The sequence below is a fragment of the Apus apus genome, chromosome 20, assembly GCF_020740795.1.
Source record: "Apus apus isolate bApuApu2 chromosome 20, bApuApu2.pri.cur, whole genome shotgun sequence".
NCBI lineage: Eukaryota > Metazoa > Chordata > Aves > Apodiformes > Apodidae > Apus > Apus apus.
The window spans coordinates 5,012,731-5,032,703 of NC_067301.1; the positions used below are offsets into that span (position 1 = coordinate 5,012,731).

General features: G+C 47.1%; 1 protein-coding gene across 2 annotated transcripts in view; it reads left to right on the forward strand.

Annotated features, from left to right (window-relative positions):
• Positions 1-19,973, forward strand: part of LOC127392758 (F-box only protein 6-like) — a 53,962-nt gene that overhangs the window by 7,276 nt on the left and 26,713 nt on the right. Inside the window, exon 1 of one of the 2 annotated variants that reach the window (XM_051637073.1) lies at positions 1,338-1,508. The exons of the other annotated variant lie outside the window; for it this stretch is intronic. The gene's annotated coding sequence lies outside the window, so the exon portion shown is untranslated. Of the gene's footprint in view, positions 1-1,337; positions 1,509-19,973 lie in introns of those variants that run through there. 2 annotated transcript variants of the gene reach the window in all.

A 19,973-nucleotide genomic window follows, 5' to 3' on the forward strand; every position in this document is an offset into this window, starting at 1 on the left:
CCGATGACTTTTACTTAAGAAAGTAGCTTGATGGGGGAGACACCACTCCTCATGTTGGGTTTTTTTGCCTCCTTTCTAAATTATGTGAACTCTCTTAATTACATTTGCTTCTCTGGAATGTTTATCTTCCACCTTTGCTCAGTCCTTGTTACCTTATCTAGTTCTTGCTGCTTTAACATAAGCCAGCTAACGTGGAAGTCAAAACCTGCAACAAACTCCTTCCTGCTGCTCTCTGTGCTGGAGATGAAATTGTTTCTGGGGTGGTCACTGCATCATTGCAGGTGATAATGGTACCATGCCCCTGTGAAGGTGGTGGAATTCTTCTCCTATGAAGGACAACAGTCTCCTTTTTCCAACAGGCCCCGAAAACCCAGCAGCGTGCCTTGTTCTGGCTCCTTCACAGCAATGCAAACAATTACTGTTGCATGACAGCCGTGGCTGCCCATGCTTTAACAGAATTGCAAATTACACTCATAAATTCAGAGAACAGCTAATTGTTGTTTTATGGAGTAGATGTTCTTTAGGAAAAAAAAAAAAAAAATCATCTGTAAACACTCTGATGCCCTGCTGAGCAGAGGGCTATTTGTCTTGGGTGAGGAATAGCTTTGCACAGTGATGTAAGTGCAAGGTGGATCACAGAGTTTTCAAGGGCACTCACATTTCCCTGGTGTGGTTCTGGGCAAATGAGATGTGCAAGAGATTCTTTTTTTGTTGTTGTTTGTTTGTTTTGTTTTGTTGTTTTGTTTTTTTTTTCTTTTAAATGTGGGGTTTTGCCTGCTGCTAGAGCCTTGTGATTATGGTGTTATTACTTGTTCTGGAAACCCCTCTGGCCTGGCTGAGATCAGGGCTCCCCTGTGCTGCCTGCTGTCCTTGTGAAGGGTAAGGATGCAGTTGGGTTGAGGGATTACTCTCAAAGTGGATGCGACTGGCTGGAGACACAGGTGTACACCTCATTGTGCAGTGAAGGAGAGATGCTGGGCAGACTCTGCTTTGTAATTTGCCAAGTTAGTGTCACCATAAGGAGGTGCCTTGAGAAGGTTTCTGCCCTTCATCTGTCTTGAGTCTGTCCTGACGATTGATGGCAAAGCCAGGAATGCACTGCTCTGTAGTCTTGGCTCAGAGCCCTGATCTGGAGTTGCTCATCATGCACCCAGGGAAGTCAGTGGTGAAGAAACTCCCCCATTTTCCTGGGGGCATGTCCAGGCTCTCACTGCTGGAATGACGCTAGCTAGGCTTCAACTCCCCTCCTTAATCCTCCCAGCACCTGTAGGTCAGCCAAAACCTGCTGCTTCTTGTGGTGACAGTCCCACCTTCAGAGGCTGCCCCCCTGTTCTGCTGGTACCATGCTTTGTGTGCAAACATAGCCGTTTAAAAGGCCACTTTGCTTCCCTGAGTACTATCATTCTTCTGAGCCTTTCTCTCTTTATTCCTAATTGGATCCTCTGTACTCAATTGCCTTCATCTGAGGAAATGTTACGAGGATGAGGTTTCAGCACTTTTTTCTTAAGGTAATTTATTGTATTTTAATTCTGGTTTCAGTGTGCAGTGACTTGGCAGGATCTGTGATTTGCAGGGAGGCAGAGTGGGAGGCTTTATAAATAAAATCCCTGCATCTGTTCCATCTCCACAGCCAGTGGCTGATCTTCATTACATCAGGGCAAACCTGGGAACCTTTGCACTAAAATTTAGGGTAGCACCAGCATGGTGCTGGTGTAGCAGAGAGAAGAATTTGTGTGTCAGTTGTCAAGGCTGTAGCTTTCAGGGTTCTAAATAGACAGTGTAGTGTAGTTTAATAACTATAACCTTCACAGCAAATGCAGTTTCTGCTGAATGTGCAGGATGTAAGCCTGCATTACAATAGCTGGAAAGGTTGTTTCTGGTGGCTCTTGATATATTGTTTGAATTGGGCTTTGCTTTGCTCCAGGAGACTCCAGCAAGGCTTTGGAAGGGAATGATGTGCTAATTGAGAATTCAGCAAGTAACAGCTTTTAAATGGTCTTTGTCTAGTAAGGTAAAAGACACCTCTAAAAACACTTCCACTGGTTAGAAGCAGTTAAGAGAATGTCCTTGTGGGCTGAACGGGACACTTTAATTAAGGGTAATAACAATGCTTTGAGCTTTGCATAATCAAAATGCTGTTGGCCCAGAGCTTTGCATAATCAAAATGCTTTTGGCCCTCCCTTGTAGTGCTGAGGTGAAGCAGGTTAGGGCAGGGAAGTTTGTTCAGTGATTTTCCCCTTCAGTGCCTGGACAAGGCTGGTGGGAACTGTACTGAAAGCACCATCTCTTGCCCTGTTCAGCTCCTGAAAAAGATTTGGGCACTGTAAGGAGCTCTGGTGCAAATGCCAAGGTTGGAATACACCTAGTGCTATGGTGAGTCTTGCTGGAGAGCCAGTCTGAGGTCTGATACCATACAAAGTGAGGTCTGGCCTGGGAATCAGACCTTTAAGCTCATAGCCTGCTTTATTTGGCTCTGTGTCAGCTGGGGTGACTGCTATTGTTACAGCTGCTCTTTTAAAAGAGGAAGTCTTTGTGGCCTGTTGAAAGTGAGCAAAAAGCATTTGAAATGTAAGATGGTGTCAGGCTTTCATGTAAACAAGGCACCCTTTCCCTTCGGTGGTGTGGAGCCTTGTGTGGGGTGAGCTCTTGGCTGGCAGCCCTGGAAGAGCCAACAGTGACCTCTTCTAGAAAAGGGAGAGGGAAGGTCTCTCTCGGAGGTGTAGAGCTGTCATGCTGCTGCTGGAGTCTGATCCTGCTTCAAGAAGAACAGACACAAAATCAGGCAAGAACAACAGCAGAGCACAGGAGTGGCTCTCTCTGGGGACCTGGCTTGAGCTCTGCTGCTGGAGGACATGGGGCCTGACCTCCTGTCTGATGAACTGAGCTGCTGGAGCACCTCTTCTCTGCTTCTGAATCAATGGTTGCTCTGTTGTGGGGTGAGGGAGGCAAAAGATTCTATCAGTGCTCTGCTGTAGTCAACTTGCTAGAGCATGTCTGCGTGCTATTGTGAAAATTCAATGTGTGTAGAGGCCAGGTGGAAGGCAGGTTCCCACATAGTGACCCTTGGCAATTGGTCAGAATTGCTTGAAGGGGAGAAAAATCTTCATCCATCCCCTCTGCCCCCAGATGTGGTTTAAAGGAGTATGTTTTTATCCCTGGTCTGAATGTGAGCTTATTTTAAATGTTGAGTGTTACTGTAAGTAGGTTCAGCTATATTTATGAATGGCTCCTCTTGTTGATGTGCTGAGGCTCCTCGGACTTCCATTGCTCTACCTCTGCAGCTGAAATTTCTCAGCAATAACCTATTTAGCTTTCCTGGCAAAAGTTTTCAAGTAGAGCACAAGGCTTTCCAGGCAGTGTGTGAGTGATTGTGAGCAAAGCCAGCAAGGTGTTCAAATTCAAGTAGGTCAAAAGTGAGAAAGAGAGTTGCACATGAAACACAGAGACATGTATTTAAAGTGATTCTGTTCCAAATGCAAGGCCAATCATCTTTTTTTTTTTTTTTTAATTCAGGTTTTCTAGAACTGATTCTAAAAAAAAAAGTGCCTTCCACTCTAAACCTTTAGTTTAATCAAAACATTTATCTCCAATTGATTGAGTGGGAGCTGTTCCAAACTGGCATAATTGAAGCTCATTTCTAAGTTGAAATGCATCTGCTAATTCTGCAGGGCATTTGAAAAGTTACTTACTTTTAACACGCAGTGCAGCCCAAATGCTGTTGTTCTGTGACCTTGCTAATCCAGCAGCCAACCTTTCCACTGGCATTCATCTTGCCGTGTTGCTTTCAAATACATGCCCTTGAGCACACGGTTTGGGTGCTTTCTGAGTTGGGGCTCAGTGTGTAAACACTTCCAGAAATTTATCTTTGGAACAAAAGGTCTTTATTCTGCTGGAACTGCAGTTGCTGTGTGGGAGTGATACAGTGATGCAGGGGGAGGAAGGGGAAATGTGCTTCTGTGCAAGAGCAAAATTGAATTTATTCTGTGTATTAATGCAGCAAGTGTCATTTTCTTTACATAAAAGAGGAAGTCCAAGAAATAAGAGCTTTAACTTAAGTCATCAATACAAAAGAAACAGGCCTCCGGTTGTACTGCTGTAAACAAATGAAGCTGGATGTCTGTCTAAACAACTAATATAGCTCAAAGGCAAGTAAATAAAAACCACTCCGGATGTGCCGTGTCTTCAAGGGGACCTTAATGTTTTGATTTACCTTCACTAAGGAGCAGAATGTGGTTGTGTTAGTGGAGCTGCCCCAGCCCTGACCTGTGCTGGCTCCAGCTTGTTGGTGTGAGCGCAGAACATTGGTCTCTAGGGAAGGGATGTGGCTGGAGCTGGCTGTGAGACAGCTGCTGTGTGGGTCCCTGCAGAGCTGGCTCTGCTTCTGCCCAGTTCCCTCTCTGTGTGTGCAGCCTTCCAGGGGTCTGTCAGGTTTTTGCAGTATCGTGGTTTGTGCTTAACATGACAACAGAGAACCAGCCACGTGGCTGCTCGCTCAACTCCCCCCCACACACACAGTGGGATGGGGAGAAAAAAGGCCAGCTAGAAGCTCATGGGTCAAGACAAAGAACAAGGAGGGTTCTTCACTGATTTAAGGTCATGGGCAAAACAGACTCAACTTGGGGGAAAAAAAAAAATTAATATGACACTAATCAAATGCACACAGGACTCAGACAACACAAAGAGCAGGGCTTACACATGTTACCCTACCTCTCCCTTCTTCCCAGGCCCAAATTCCTTTGTTCCCGGTTTCTCTCCCTCCTTCCCCCCCAGTGGCACAGGGGAATGGGGCTGGGTAAGTTTAGTCTGTTCAGTCTGGTGGTTCCTACCTTCGTCCTCAGGAGGAGGGATTCCTTACATCCCTCCCCTACCTTCCCACAGGGTCCCTCCCATGGGAGAGAGTCCTCCACAAACTTCTCCAACATGGGTCCTTCCCATGAGGTCAGGAGCAAGCTGCTCCAGTGTGGGCTGGAGCCACTGGTTTCATCCTTGATGGCGCTCTGGTCACCCTGTGGAAAAAGCTCTTGGCTGAGTATCTGGGAAAACAGATTTGAGCAGGATTGTCGGGGTAGCATTTGTCCAACTCCACAGAGCAGGGATCAGCAAGTGCAAGGAGCTGAAACACCAAGTGCCTCCTTGACATTTCCTTGCTGCCCCTCTTTGGCCACCAAAACTGCTGGTTTATGGCTGTGAACAGCAGGAAGCACAGGAACTATTTCTCCTTTGACATTTAAATTACAGATAACGTTTCCAATTAAATTTTGCTCTTTTTTTACTAGATGTTGGTTCAGATGTATTAGCCTCTTTATTTTATTAGGGTTATTATCTGTTGAGGCTGCTAGCAATGCAGAATTTGCTGACATTTTGGCAGAAAGGCATCTGAAAGCATCGCCTGCTCTTAACCTTTGGGAATGTGTGGGGCTCTGCTGTTGGGTGTTTGCCAATGCCATGGATGTCTTAAAAGCTCTGCATCTCTGCTGGGATCTGCAGTCCCAGCAGATCTCTCACATGCTGGAAATTCTAAGAGATTTTTAACTACTTACCCTTTGATTGTGGCTTGTAGGCTTTTTGCTCGGGTGTAAGATTGTGGGGACTCTGGGAATGATGCACAGGGAAACCCCAGACTCACCCCTGGAACTGCCTCCCAGAAATGTACAGAGCTAAGCTCAAACATTTCATTCTGCTGGCCGAATAAAGGTTTTCTTTTTCTCATCATGATGAGAGATATTCTTTGTCAGGGGTTTTAATCTCTGAGGCTGTGCAGATAAAACTTCAGACATGGAAAGACAGGAGGGAGGAAAGATGTGTCCTGTTAGGCAGAGCGGAAACTGAAGAAGGAGCAGTGGGGGGAAAGTGGAGGGGGCAAGAGGTTAGGAGAGGGTGAGTTATGTCGCATATGTTCATTTGTGTTGCTTCTCCTATTCTTCCAAGCTGTTGTGAATTGGAACAAATTGGGTCAGCAGAAACTTGCTAGTCTTTCAGCAAAAGCATCAGGAGATGATGTACAGGGATTTAGATATACCAGGTTTTTTATTATTTTATTTTCCAGTGCACTGGAGCTGGGGTTTAGCCTGGAATAGCTTTCTTGAGAGACCTGCAAGGCAATGGCTGTAGCATTACCCAAAGCAAGCAGGAGGTATGTGGGGATTAGCTGAGTGGCTGTCCCAGGCTTTACCAAAAATATGTTTCAGGGGTTTTGCTTTGTACAGAGCTGTGTAGTTAAATCCTCTTCAGCTTCTTTATGACTGGTGCTGCTTGCAGTCTGCAAGTTTCTCTTCAGCTAGAGATAGCTCTGGTCCTAGTGTGACAGGAGAGAGGGATGCCCTTTGCTGCAGCAGGGTTCCTTTGCTGGTTCTTCTGAAGGCATTCAGGTTCAGGAGGAAAAGGGTTTGCAGCCACTTCCCCTAGTGCCAGCACCGGTGGTGGTTTGCATCAGAACTGCATCAGCAGCTCACCAGGTCCTGGCAGGGCCAGAGGCGGTAGGTGGGTATGTAGAGGGATGCCTTTGAAACTCCTCAAATGTGCATGCTGAGTTGGTGGCTTGGGCAGAGCTGTCCCTTTGGCCCCATGGGACAAAATGAGTTGCCTGGAGATTAAAGCTGAAAAGATTCTGGGCTCAGTCAGCCTCACAAGTGCTTCCTGCCAGGTGTAGGTCTGGAGGTGTGTCACTGAGCCTCACTAAATGCACCAGCCCAGGTGCCACAAGGCCCACTTTCCTCTTCTGCACATATGTAAATTCCATCTAAATTATTGTTATCCAGAGCTGGATCAAACCCTTCCTGCTGTTAAGGGCAAACAGGGCATCTATGGCCCCAGGATTGCTGCTTGTGTAATCAAACTCAGTATTTCTCCTGACAGTCCTTTGTTTCTGCATAGCATCTTCCATGTCCAAGTCCCAGAGCCTTTACAAGCCTTAATTACCTCTCTTTCGCATCTCATCCCTGTAGAGTAATGTAATTTCCTAGTTTATAGGTAGCAGATTTGAGGCACAGAGAGGGTAAGGTCAAGAAGAAGGATGCATGGAGAATGGTAATACAGGACAGCAAAGTATTTTGACACTTGAATTCCTTCTCATTCTAAAGGAGAACCAGAAATGCTGTGCCCTTACCACCTTCCATAGCCACATGCCTGTGGCTCACTCCTCACTGATCCAAGGTGAGGAATAATTGAGAGGAGCATGGCTCCCAGGTAACTCCTTTTGCAGGGCATGGGACTGTGTGGCTCCTGGTGAGAGAGGTTTGGGGCTTGAGATGTGCAGCAGGAATGAAATGCAATTTATGAGGGCATAGATTTAAATAAATTCGTTCATTTATAAAATCAACCTCTCCAGGCTACTTAGCTTTTTGATGTCTCACCAATATTTAATTGTCTTAACTTGGTCTTAATAGAATTATTAGGTTTTATATCTCTGTAGATCTTGATTTATTTCTCAGCTCTCAATCTATTGGCCTGTGGCAACACTTCTACTTAGCTTTGATTCACAGGAGGAAAAAAGTTATTAGACCAGCAAGTTTGTTCTGCATTAGCAAAGGGAACCATTCTTAACCAAATCATCTGTGTTTTGTGCTGCAGATTTTAAGTGAAACATTGCTGTGGCAATACTTACTGCACTGGATGTTATCTTGATGAGTTGATTAGTCTCATTACTCTCCTTTCCCATCTTGGAATGATCTCTGTCCCTCATTATTGAATACCTGAGGCTTGCTATCCTTCCTGCCTTAAAGGCAGCCTTAGCTGTGAGACTGCCTTGGGGCTTGGAGGTACAGCTCCAGGCAGGCTGTGTAAAGCAAGGAGGACTTCACTTCATAGCAGATGTCTGCACAAATTACTACTAAGACTGTAGATCTGCAGCCTGGACTGGGTTGTGCCACATGTCCCTTCCCCAGAGGGACAGCAGGGCTGCTCTTGGCTTTCTTGACCTCAGACTGGGCTTCATGAGGCAGGAGCCATTGATCTGTCCCTGCCACAGCCTCTAGCCCAGCAGTGGCTGCCACAACAAAACACAGGGCTTGGGGTACCCTGTTGCCTGTGGTGTCTTCACATATCAGGATGTGATCAGTGGGAGGTCATATGCAGGACCTGGAGAGTCTGAGGAGCTGGAGAAAAGTTTTTCCAAGCGGAGATGCAAGATGAATTTTTGAGTCAAATTTGTTGACTGGAAGGTGAAGGAAGGCAGGAAGATAGATATTTTAAGTTTTAGTATTTGTGTTTTTCTGAAATGCTTAAGTGTGTTTTGAAACTAAGTCTTTGTTTACATTCTGCTTGACACAAACCAGGATTTTCTGGACTTGAGCAAAGATGAAATTTCACTTTTCACATCTTCCTTGGTGAATTACTAAGTTAAAGCAAACAAACAAATGAACTTCCTGAATAAACTGCCATGGTTTTGGCTGGGAAGGGAAGGATTTGCCCCATATCCTTGGGGATCTGCTTTTTAGAGAAGAGGCTGGCCAGCAGCTGATTGGGAAAGGCATCTTGGGGCACCAGTGGATTTAGCTCACAGTAACAGCGGGGGTCAGTGAGAGCTCTGTCTGTAGCTGATAAGTAAAAGAACAAACTGAGAACTGCAGGTCAAGAAACAGCAGCTGTCATTACCCTAGAAGCCCTGATAACATAATCTTTTAATAATACCAACATAATACCAGCAGCTGAGGGCAGGGGAGGGAGGGGAAAACCTGGCCCTGCATTTGATGTGGATTGCCATGGGAGAGAAGGTGTGTGAGGTTGCTGGGGCGCAGCAGGGATGGAGCAAAATACAGGCCAAAGTGGGAGCTACAGGAGGTAGCTTTGCTAGGAAGGATACTCTGCTGCATGACCCAAGAATTATTTTTTTGTTGTGGTTGTTTTTAACTTCTTTTTTCCCACCCCGAAAGGAACGGTAGGACCTGTGCTGCTGCTCCGGCCCTGAACTAATGCTGCAGCTGCCTGTTGGGAGGAGGAATTCCATTTGGTTGCCCCGTGGCCACTCTGTGCTTGGGCCAGAAGTACCAGCTGTGTGGCTTGGGGATCCTCTTGCTGCTGAAGACATTATCTCAGGCTTGAGGGGGCAGCAGGGCTTTTCTTAGCCTCTGAAGAGGAGGTTTGTGTCCTTAGGTGCTGTGCAGCTCTTCAGGAATGTGGGGAGTTTATGCATTGAAAATAATGCAAACAGTGTAGCTTCTTACTGGGTAGGTTGTCCCCCTGCCCCCCACTTAAGAAAATATTGCCCTGCAAATTCAATCCTGTAGCCCATTATTCATGAGGTCATTACTGTTTAATTTAATCACCAAATGTCAGCAGAATCCCATTTATTCTGCCAGCTCACTAGAGATTTACCTATTTATTTTACATTTCAAATGAATTGCTCATTATTCTGTCATTCTGGGATTTTATTCTGTAATTTATTTTGTAGGCCTTGACAAGTTGAAAATGAGCCCTGGTGCTCTCCTCTGTCTTGCATGTTAATTGTCAGGCCCATGGTTGAACTGTTTGCTTGCAGGACCAAGGGACCTGACCCAGTATTTGGGGAGGGAAGGGAACCAGGCTGTGTAATCCCACAGCTGCTGTTGCTGATTCAACTGTGACAAGAAGCAAGTACTTTCTTTCGTCCCTCACTCCCCTGTCTCTCAGGTCAATGTCAAAGGACAAACTACCCTGTGCAAATTGCTACTGACATACATTGTGGCAGTTTCGGGATCATAGAATCATAGAATCCTAGGGGTTGGAAAGGACCTCGAAAGATCATCTAGTCCAACCCCCCTGCCAGAGCAGGGTCACCTAGAGTACATCACACAGGAAGGCGTCCAGGCGGGTTTTGAATGTCTCCAGTGAAGAAGACTCCACAACCTCTCTGGGCAGCCTGTCCCAGGGCTCTGTCACTCTCACAGTAAAAAAACTTTTTCTGATATTCACCTTAAACCTCCTATGCTCCAATTTTTATCCATTACTCCTTGTCCTATCACTGGTCATCACTGAAAAAAGCTTAACTCCATCTTCTTGACACTCACCCTTTACGTATTTGTAAACATTGATGAGGTCACCCCTCAGTCTCCTTTTCTCCAAACTAAAGAGACCCAGCTCTCTCAGCCTTTCCTCATAAGGGAGATGTTCCACTCCCTTCATCATCTTTGTAGCTCTGTGCTGGACTCTTTCCAGCGGTTCCCTGTCCTTCTTGAAGTGAGGGGCCCAGAACTGGGCACAATACTCCAGATGCGCCCTCACCAATGCAGAATAGAGGGGGAGGAGAACCTCTCTTGACCTACTAACCACCCCCTTTCTAACCCATCCCAGGATGCCATTGGCCTTCTTAGTCACAAGGGCACACTGCTGGCTCATGGTCATCCTCCTGTCTACCAGGACCCCCAGTTCCCTTTCTCCTACACTGCTCTCCAGCAGGTCAGCCCCCAACCTGTACTGGTACATGGCGTTTTTCTTCCCCAAATGCAAAACTCTACACTTGCCCTTGTTGAGCTTCAGGTTTTTCCCTGCCCAAGTCTCCAGCCTGTCTAGGTCTCCCTGAATGGCAGCACAGCCTTCTGGTGTGTCAGCCACTCCTCCCAGCTTGGTGTCATCAGCAAACTTGCTGAGGGTACATTCTGTACCCTCATCCAGGTCGCTGATGAAGATGTTGAACAACACCGGTCCCAGTACCGACCCCTGAGGGACTCCACTGGTCACACACCTCCAACCAGATTCTGCCCCATTGACTACAACTCTCTGACTTCTTCCTTTCAACCAGTTCTTGATCCACCCTCAAGAGATGTGTAGCATCCCTTAGGGTGTGTGGCCATGGGTGTGGACTCCGAGAGCAAGGGCTGTAAAATAAAAATATTGCAAAGAATAAAATGTTTGGGCTATAAATCAGCCTTCTCTTTTCCTGAGGTTAGGGTTGAAATGGTCCTTGGGGAGGGACTGTCCTTAGGTTGTCTATTCCTAGATTTTTCTTTTCTGTGTCTGGCTCTCGTTTTTGTCCTGGGTTGGTGCTGGAAAAGACAGACCAGTGCTCTGCTCCAGCTGGCAAGGTCCCAGGCTCCTGTGGTGGTTCCTCTCCTGGATTAGGTCTTGCTGTAGGTCCAGGTGTCTGAGCTCACAGATCAGCTCCTTGCAAACAGGTTGTCGTGCTTGTACGTTTGGATATAGAGATAACTGCGTGTGATCTGAGCCCCATCTAGCCTCTTTCTCCTTCTTTTTGCAGAACACACAATATTATAAGAAACCAATTTTCTGTCTGGATTAGTTCTTTGTCTGCCAATTGAGCACTCTGTGCTATTTCTCAGCTGCCCTGTGAGCTCCTGGGAGCCACGGGCCCTGCACGTTGCCCCTTTATTATCCAGCTGAAGAGCAGCTCTTCTGTGATGGAGAGAAGACTTGTTAAGGAAATTCACAAAAGGCCAAAGACACTGGCAGGCACTAGAAAGAGCATGTGAAGGAATTCAGAGGATACAAAGGGGGATTTCAATCTTCAGGCTCATTTCTTGGTGGAATGTAAGCTGAGCATGCTCTCAGCTTCATGACAGCAAACAGCAAAAAATTCACCAGGTTTGTCTTTGCCACTTTCCCTGACTCTGACACAAATTCAAAGCGCCTCATTGATTTTCTGCTTTGCCCAGCCTGAGATCAGCAGTATGAGATTGGTCGTATTTGCTGGGCTGAGTTATTGCCTGCTTCTTCCAGTGAACTTCCCTGGAAGGTGTGAGAGTTGGATGGGGTAGACCTGTTTGGCTTTTTTCTGAGATGCTGTTTCTGGATCCAGTATTTTCCTACTCTTGTCAGCCTGAGTGATGAAGTGCTGATCAGCTCAGCAAGACCGTGTCTGTGAGCTACCTGAGCAAGCCAGCTGCCTCCTGGTATTTGCATACCCTGTAAGCTGCTTGGAGTGAGGAGCACCTTTCAGTCCTGCTTTGCACAGCACTTTGTGCTGAGACACGTGGGCTGAAACAGGGTCTTTCAGATGTGGCTGCCCTATGAGCAATTGCAAAAGCTCCCAAAAGATGAGTGACTTACTCTGGTGCTCTTCCCTGGGAGTTCTCCATTCTCCTGGGGTCTGGGTTGAGCTTCTGTGCCCTTGCTGGGGAGGAAACCTTCCTGGTGGGATGTGACTGGTTTGCATTGGCTCAGTGTGAGGAGGAGTGGGATGACTGAGGGCTCAGAACTCATTCTTGTGAATAGTGGTGTGGAAAGCATAATTTTTCAACCAGAGATCAGGCATATTTATTTTTGGATACATAAGTACTCTTAACTTGGCCCTAACTGAATTTGTGTCCTACCATTTTTCTTAATTTGCCGTCTAGTTCTTCTATGTCAGTATTTAATTGGAGATTAATTGGGAAGAACAGTGTTATGCATCCTGCTAGAGGAAACAGTTCATCTGCATATGTCTCAGGCTCTGGACAGGCTCTAGGGTGGAGCCCAGTTCAATTTTGGCCTTGTCAAGGTCAGTGTCTCCTCTGTTTTCCTCTCTGCCTTGCTGATCCCAGGGGTACTGCTGAGTCTCCTGATCAGCACCTGTCTTGGAGCAGGGTGGCTGTGCTGAGAAAGGCAGCAGGCTGAGCAGGGTCTCCCATGTGTCTCCCCACACCCTGGCTCTTGGGGTGCGATGGGAGGGGGGTCAGACCATCAGTACATGTTCAGTGGAAGAGTTCAAGTCCTGCCTTGTTAGATCCTGCTAGAGGAAAGGCTCTGGAACCTTGCTGAGCACTCCTGCCTCTGCCTTCAGCAGAGCATGGGATGACGAATAGAGGTTATTCCTGCAAATGCTCCTTCCACGCATTAACAAGCACTTAATGGCACAGAGATCCAATAACAATCCCTCAGACTGGCTTGGGGGTTGTATGGCAGTGTCCCTGCCAAGCAGCATTTCTTGCATCCTCCTGTGACTTGAAGAGCAGTGAAGGGGATGAGAGGGCTGCTGCCAGGGGAGCTGGATAAATGTAGAGGTTTAAGCTGCTTTTTTGGCCCCGTAAGGTGAGTGTAACCATGAGTGACACAGACATAGCAGCTGATGTCCCTCTGACACCAGCGAATGCAGGTCTCAAAATCACTGGCAGTGCTGCAGGTGAACACTTGCTTTAGGCTCATTTTCCCCAAGCCACAGTGTCCCCGGAGAGGTCAGGAAAGCAAGGAGCAACCTTTGCTCAATTCACTAGGCTAGGTGGGGGTTGGGGTGGCTTTTGATGTTGCAAAGCTCCTAGTACCTCTTAACTGTAAAAACTGCTGTTCCTTTTGAAGCTGCATAAGCAGTCATATTACTGAGAGCAGTAAGTAGAAAATAGAGCCCCTTAACATCTTCCCTGCTGGTAACACATTGTGAAAAGCTTCCTTTCCTTTTAAAAGCAGCAAAGAGCCTTGCTTTGCTGCCAATAGAAGATGTGTTTCTCTGGCAATTGGTGTAAAATAAATCTATTTAAATAGAGGTAATTTGGTGCAAAGGAATTGATTTTGCTATCACAGTATGTTGGATAACACTAGTTTCTTTTTTTTAAAAAAAAAAAAAAAAAAAGGTTGGGGGAGAACTGCAGTTTGATACTTTGCACAGCTCTGTAGTTGTTTGCCTCCATGTTTTTGTAGCCTGTCTCAGAAGTCTTGCTTCCCCATGGTAGGTTTAGTTTTGCTTTCCCATTTAGCACGAGACGTGCCAGGCTCTTTAGTCCAGTCTCACACTACAAAAATACCCATTTAATTTTGGATGATCCCACTTCTAGAGGAGATGAGGAGGTGCATAGCAATGGCAATAGTAAGGCTCTGGACACCCGTGAGCACTGGTGGGAAATGCAGGGGCTTAGAGCATCCCATAATTGCACCATTGGTTACGTGCAGCTGAGTACTGAAGACATGAAGCGTCTGAGGAAAATGGATATTTGGTCAGCTTAAGCTGTCAAGTAGTAGAGCTGGTTTGTTTTATCTCAGTTCTTTCCCTCTTTATCACTAGGGTGCTTTCCAGCAATGCCAAATCACCCCAGGCCGAGTGAGTCTGCGTTTTGGTACTGTGTTTTTGAGCCTGTGTGATGTGCTGTGGTGCCCACCTCCCCTTCTGGCCCCTCCTTCACACTCAGCTCTGACTCCCCGAGGGAGGCTGCAGGTTCCCCAGGTGCTGGTGCTTGGGAAGAGGCTTTGTCTGTGCTGCCCCAGTGGGTGCAGGCTGGAGCGAGGCTGCAGAGAGCAGAGTCCTGGCAGGTGCTGAGCTGCAGCACAGTGGGTAGGGGTGGAGCTGACCTGAACACCTCTCCTGGGTGCCTGTTAGTCAATAGCACCCGTCAGATCTTTGAGGGTGGGGGTAAGACATGAAGGGGAGGGTTGAATTATGGCTGGAAAAACACCAGATTTCTTGTTTTTTATCAGGGAACCTTTCAAATTTACCTCTGTGGCCTGGCTGGTCTAATAGTGAATTGATTTCTCTGTGCCTTGGCATGCTTTGTAGAAGCCCTGTCAATACAAGGCACTTGATTTAGTCAATAAGAAATGGGCTGGGGACTTCAGACTGGGATTTAATCATTGCAACATCACTGGTGACATTTCAAGTGACAGATTTCCCATTAACCTGGGAAACCCTGTTTGGCTTGTTCTGCTGTGCCCTCTGATAAGCTCATGTTTTGGGGGGGAAATCCCTGCACAGGCACTGGTGTTTGTGGCTGCAGGTCCAGGGAGATGAGGAGTGATGGGGAAGAGTGAGGCTCCAGACCAGGATAGTGCTGCTGCCTCAGCAGATGCACTGCTGGCTCCACACTCACATCCCATGTCAAGCTGCAACTTACCAAGCTCATTAACACAGAAACAACTACTTTCTGCTAGGAAGCTGCACAGTTTCCAGAACAGGGTGCTCTGCCCTACTAGAGGGAGGCTGGGGCAGAGATGGGTCCCTTTGACCCCAGTCTCAAGTAATAGCAACTGCTGGACACCAGAGGTGCAGTGAAGAGCTCTTGTTGCTTCTGAGGAAAGGTCTCCCCTTGCAGATAGCAGAGGGTGCAGCCTGGGGAGCACAAGGGAGACTTGTCAGACATGGAAAGAGAAATGAACTGGCCCGTGCTGTGAGTCGGGCACAATCACCCTGCTTGCCTCAGCTGCTAGTTGGTAAAGTTACCTGTGTGCCTTCTGTGTGCAGCCAGTGTGCTGTCTGTGGATGGGATGGCTCTGACCTGCCCAACTACACCTTAGTGCTGGTGAAAATGCAGCTCAGGCAGCAGTTGTTTTGCACATGGATGCAGAACATAGTTCTGCAGGGTTGGTAGCTGGACTGCTCCACTGGTGGGTCTCCTGCCAAGCCACTGAAGTCCATGGAAACCTGAGACTTCAGCAGTCTCTGGAGTACAGGGCTGTCCAGGAAACCAGAATTCTCCATCTCTCATCACAGCAAAGTGGGCATGAAGCATTGAGCTTCTCCCTGCTAATGTGTGTGCTGCTCTTGTTCTGTCATCTCGGTAGTGAGCTGTCCCTTGCTTCAGTTCCATCAGTGGCATTTCCCCCTGACTTGGGGCTGCTTGTATGAGGCTCTGTCCAGACCCCAGTCTTCACACCATCACTGAGCACCCTTCCCTTGGCTGCTGTGGGAGCAGAGGTAGGTTTCTTTTCCTTGCTCCAGTGGAGCTGAGCTGCTGTCTACATCGCTGGGACCTGGAGCAGAAGTTGCTGCCTTCCTGAGAGTCCTTTCCTCTCACGAGGGCAAACAGAAAACCCATGACCCCCTCTGCTGGCAGTCACTTCCCACTGAAATATTATTTCAAGCCAGTATAAAATTCATTCACATCATCATCAGAGTGAAATGAGGAGGCAAGGGTTTTCCTTTCTTCTCCCATTAAGAATAAATCTGCCCTCTGAGATGTTTTCATCCCATAATGCGCCTCTGCTGTCTGAAGCAGGATCACTGCCTGCTCTGCAGCATGGGCCACCTTGCTGAGCACCCTGTCTTTCTGTTCCTCCTGCAAGGAGTAGAAAATACCTGTGCAGGGCTGCTGGACCTCCCTCCCTCAGGACAGGCTGTATTTCAGCTCTGCTGCTGACACTGGGAGTTTTGTTTGGCTGGGGCAGCCAGGTGATGCTGGGACACAATAGAGGTACTGGCTGAGACTTCAGAAAGAATTAATTTTTTTTATTATTTTTATTTTTTTTTTTCAGTTTCAGTGGAAGAGGTTATTCTGCTAATTAAGCTAACTCAGGGCCCTTGAGGCTGAGGGTTGGATTAATTTAGATTAATTTCTGCATTAGCTGAGGGGGTAGGTAGCCAGGGGCATGAGGTCTGACCTGGGAGTGCTTGCATGGGCCAGGCTGCAAGACAATACCAACACTTCCCATCCTCCTCCTCTTTGGAATCTCGGAGTTAAAGATGCCTTATTCCTTCAGGTTATTTTTAACCTGCTATGGCAATGAGATAAAAGCATCTTCCAGGCCTCTCTAAAAGGGGAGCTGCTTGCTTCTCTTCACTGAATCTGTTTTATAGGTGAAGGAACAGAGTAATAGAGCCAGAAATGTAATTACATCTCTCGCAGAGTGGGGCTGTTCCATGGCAAGACCTTTGCTCTGTGCCTAGTGGTGAAGAGCAGTGCTCAGCTGCAGGGCTTCCACAAAAGAAATGACACAGTTGTTGTCTCCCTCCCCCAGTTCAGGAGGCCCTGGGAGGGAGATGCTGTGGAGCCGTCCTCGGGGCTGGGCTCAGGGGTGTTGTGGTTTGGGCTGGGCTGGCACAGGCAGCTCTTTCCATTTGACTGTTCAGGTTTTCACCATGAAATCAGAGCTCACTTGGTTTTACTTGATGGGCTCTTGTGTACAGGCAGAGCAAGTTGCGTGCTCTGCTGCTAAGGATTTAGACTGGAGACAACCAGAGATGATGTCTGTCTTGCCTTTCCCCTGCCCCACCTGTGTGGATGGAGGCTCTGCAGAGTAGGTGTGCTGCAAACCAATGGTCAGCACCCAGATCTGCAATTTGTGCCTGGCCAGGGCATATCCTGAGGGAGCAGACCAGTGCTGTCAGACTTGCCATAGCCTGGGCTTTCAACGTGGCCTCTCATGGCCAACATACACAAGCCACTCTGTGCTTACACTCATGGAGCAGTGTTGAAGGAGACTGTTACACCTGCAGAGGTGGTGTTCCAACTATGGGGATGACCAGTCCTTATTCCCTCCTATTGGCAGCAAGCTGAAGTTTCCCAGGTTTGAAAGCTGTTTCTGATCTAGTCATGCTCCTTGGCACTGACAGTAGAGCAAAGACCTTGTAGTTAATTGATTTAGCTTGGAAAAGTTCTCATCTTTGCTTTAAGCTCCTTTTAAACCAGTTCCCTGAGTCTGTGACAGCCATGCCCAAGAGGTGACAGATTACTGTAGGTAACTGGTGGAGCTGGAAGAAATGGGGGTCTGGGCAAGTAACTAGCTTTTGATGAGGTGATCATTACCCTGTCTTCTGCTCAGAGCTGAATGGGACAGAGGTCTGGCTGTGTGAAGGAGCAATGAGGTCTGTGCTCAGCTCACTCCTAGGTAAGAGCACTGTTCTTTTTGCTGCCTCTGGAAACTGGATAATATTCTGAGCTGGCACTGCTTGGCTGCAAAACACTCTTCTCTGATGTGGCCTGGATTTTGGAGGAGGGTTGTGAGTGTTTACACCAGCTGCTGTGCTGACCTAGTAACTAGGAAGTAGGGGGTTTTTTTTGTTAGAAGATGGAATTGGTCCAATTTGGTCTGTACAAAGCAGCTTTTCAAAGCTGGTCCTGCTGTGTGAGTTGCAGAGCAGTGCTGAAGTAAAACAAAACAAAACAAAACAAAGTCCATAAAGAGGAGATCTTGAAGACTTTATCCTAATTGTATGAATGCTTTCTGCATTAAAGCATTACTGTAATGAGAACGTGTCAAAGGCTTTGCTGGAAAAGCCATTAAAACAGATTAGAGCATCTATCTGCACCATAAAAAGGTCCTTTTAGTAGAGCTGCTCATAATTCCAGCTGTCATGAAACAAGAGACTCCAGAAACACCCTGTGATCAGCCATTAAACCTGGGGGAGACTCAGCCACATGGTCTTGCTTTGATGGTTTTCAGTGTGCAAAAAGTACCTTGACCTTTGGGCTGTCATTGCTTGGGGAACCTCTGCCTAGAGGAATTAATAACCCCTCATTAAACCAGGCTAATCGACACCTCATTTCCCAGCAGGGGGTAGGATGAGGCAGTGCTGCATCATGTGGACTGACCTGTCCTCACCTCCCTGAAACCCATGAGCTAGTCAGACAAAGGCTGGTGTGACCCAGGGCCCAAGAGGGATCCGTGTCAGCAAAGCTGGGGACAAGCAGTTTGCAGAGACACTAGCCTAAGGTGGGACAAGAAACTCCGGTTTCTTTGGAGCTGTAAGAACCAGGACGTCTTCTTTCGACTAGAACAACTTTGATTTTTATCCACATCCCCTTCTTTCTCTAGCAAAGATAGCAGTTCTTTTTTAAAATAAAATCCACTCCTACCTCTGGAACTGTAGCTTAGCTGAAATGCCATTGTCACTTGAGGAAGAAACCAGAGGAGAAATATCTAGCCACCTTGGTCATGACTGCCCCCCATCCCCAGTGAAGTAGTGGAGCTGTAAGGACAGATGCAGAGAGCTGAAGGAGCTGGGGAGTATCTGAGAGAGAACAGAGGCAGGATCAGATTAGCATCAATGCTTTTGGGTTTCTGTCCTAGTAACAATTCAGACACTAGTCCCCATACCCTTGTTTTGATCCTTTTGAGCTGGGAATATAAAAGGAGTGCTCCTTCATATTCAACAGATGCATCTGAAGAAGGTACAAAGGGGAGAGAAAGTGCCAGGTCCTTTAACTTATTTGAAGAACTGAGCATATGAAATAATGAGTTTTATTTTAAAAGGGGGAGAAATAGCAGGATTGAAAAATTCAAGAAAGAAAGTTGGGGAGGGGAAAAATTTCAACCTGTAATTGTCCTCTCTCATTCATTTTACTGCTCCCAGAGGCTGGTCCTTGTGCTGTGACTCCTCTCAGGTTCTCTCACTGCTGTCCCCACTCCTGAATGCAGCCTTTGGGCAGGATGCTGCTTTGCCTCCTCTCATCACCTCCCTGTTCTATTACCTGCCCAAGTGGTGCAGCCGTGGGAGGAGAACTGGCCTTGCCATTACACTCCTGGTGTATGGGTCATGCCAGCACAAACCTCTGCAAGATTTGGTTTGTTGTTCTTGGGTTTGTTTTTTTCCCCATCTCTGCTTTGTCCGTGTGTCTTCAGCCACCCGGTTGTGCTGTGGTGGTTCTGCCTCAGCTTGAGTAAACAAACATTGCAAGCACTGTATGCTGTTTGAGGTGTCCCCTCTGGTCCCACAACAGAGCTTGTTTAGGTGAAGGCCTTGGCACAGACAGATGGTTTCTCAGCACTTCTGGCATCTTCCCTTGAACACTGTTTTTAACGTGTCCTCCTCTGTTTGGAATAAATTGTCTTGCAGTCTCCACCTTGTGCTCATCTCCTTTGCTGACGGCTCCAGCTTGTGTTAAGATACAAGCATTTGGAATGGTGTCTTTCTCCATCCTTTAACAGATGCTCATGCCAGCTGAAAAATATAGATTATATTACCAAAGAAATAGCCATGGCTATTTGGGTGAAGAGGGGCAACTGTGCTTAGATCTGGGGACACCTATGAACACCCCACTTGTGATCACAGTTGCTGGTTTAGCTGTGAGACTGCATTTCTTTTTCAGTGCTTTGGTTGTATATGTAGATTATTTTATAGTCCACATTTCTCTCTTGAGATCTGTTGGGGAATTCTGCTTTTGTTTGTCAGTTCTTTTAATGACTGTGTAGGGGGGTGACCAGCTTTTAGAGTGAGTGCAGCTATGGAAGTGGTCACTCAGCAGCAGTGTGGTTTGCAAGGGGGTCAGGTTGCTTTAACAGACATGCAAATTACTGTTGTTCTTGTATTGAATTCCAAAGCAGGTGGAATCCTTCCCTAAGAGAAAATAACCACACAAACCACATCAGAGCTTTGCTGTTACTGCAGAGCACTGAGCAGTGACTGTAAAGTGCTGTTGCATTTT